Source organism: Eptesicus fuscus, chromosome 11, assembly GCF_027574615.1.
Source record: "Eptesicus fuscus isolate TK198812 chromosome 11, DD_ASM_mEF_20220401, whole genome shotgun sequence".
Classification (NCBI taxonomy): Eukaryota; Metazoa; Chordata; class Mammalia; order Chiroptera; family Vespertilionidae; genus Eptesicus; species Eptesicus fuscus.
The window spans coordinates 56,535,003-56,536,597 of record NC_072483.1 but is presented as its reverse complement, the minus strand read 5'-3'; the positions used below and the strand labels follow the sequence as shown (position 1 = coordinate 56,536,597).

Genomic DNA, 1,595 nt, shown 5'->3' with positions numbered 1-1,595 from the left:
GGAATCATGTATGAATATTGAAAGCATTTCATTAGCACTTATTCTGGCTGCACTCTAAATATATAAAGTTCAGATGTCATTTCTAATTTATAGCTCCTCTCATACAGTTTTTAAATTTATATTTGTTACTATTAAGGCAGGCCCTTTACCTTGTTTTCTTTGTTCTAATTATCACAGCTGATGCTTTCGTAGTGGAATAATAGCTTGCATACAAAGTGTCAAGGTGCTCAGCAGGGAATCAGAAATCTAACTACTTGAACCCCATCGTTTCCACTTCCCATTCTTTAACACTTGACTCAATCCACATCTCCTTGGTAAAGCCTTCTCTGACCATCCAAGGAGTCTTTCAAATTCTTTTTATTCTTCTTCAGCATAATTTTCATTTGGCGCTTCCAAACTTACCCATAAATAAAAATATGCCTTGTTCTTTCACTTAGCTCGTAGACCCTCTCTTATTCATTCCCCCTCCCCCAGGGGAGAGTGTGAACACAGTCCCCACTAACACAAATTATGCAGTCGAGTATTCCAGTTTTGGGGAAATCACAGGGGTCAGCACATCCCAAGTGCAAGGGATAAGCCTCCATCTGGAAAAACCACGTTCCTGATCATGGCATCTCCCCTGCCAAGTAAGTATGGATCTCTCACTCATTTATACATAGCAGCTAGCAGGTGGCTTGAATATAGTAGCTTTCAATGGTTCAAGTACACAAAGCTTTAAAATGGGGAGAAGAAAGATGAAACTAGTAGTGCATAGTTTCATTTTACTTTATTTGCATACTATTAAGTGATTTGCCCACTAGCTCAGCCTATTATTGTAACTGTTACACTTCTAATTTTGATTAGCAAATTCTGGGTATTTTGTATTATCAGAAATGAACTAAATATGGCTACAAAGCTGAGTAGTAAAAATCATTGATATGTATATTGCTATTAATATGGGGTATTTGGTTTTTACTTATCATTATTAAAATCAACTAAATTGCTGAGTAATTTTACCACAGAATAAGGTAACGTTTTAATGTTTTTTGAATAGTTTAACAGTATATTTTACAGAAAAGTTTTATTTTGACTCAGATGGCAATCATTAGGACCACAGAACTAGATGAGACAAAGAAGCCTCAGTATGTATCTTTCTCCAGGGTGGTCTAGTCTAAATTGCATTTCAACTTCTTCAGGAAAAGAGAATATTAGCCTATTAGGTTATATGTTGTAATTCTTTTGGACTTCATTCATTACTCATCAAATCTAACCCAATTTCTTCATGCTGTAGTTCCAGAAAAGAAACCACTTAAAAACATGTTAGGCAAAATAAATACTTTATTGTTTTAAATTTTTTTCTTTTTTCTTTTTTTTTTTAGAAATCAGCCTTTGTGTGATAATTCAAACATTTATAAACCTTTTAGATAGTTTTTCAAAGACTAATGTTAACATCTCAACCACTTTTGATTAAAATTCCACACAAAGAAATAGACTAGGAATTGAAAATTATAAATGCCAAGGGAATAATTCTAGTAACATTTGATTGTTACCTTACATACTTATTTATTAACACATATATAACCAAATAGGAAGCCATCTTCCTCTCCCCCGCCCCC

At 34.0% G+C, this 1,595-nt stretch overlaps 1 non-coding gene across 1 annotated transcript; it reads right to left on the bottom strand.

The window, feature by feature from the left end:
• Positions 1–472: 472 nt before the first annotated feature.
• On the bottom strand, positions 473–634 carry LOC114230506 (U1 spliceosomal RNA). Its single transcript, XR_003616432.2, has one exon. It is a non-coding gene; the product is annotated as a U1 spliceosomal RNA (small nuclear RNA).
• Between the last annotated feature and the right edge of the window lie 961 nt (positions 635–1,595).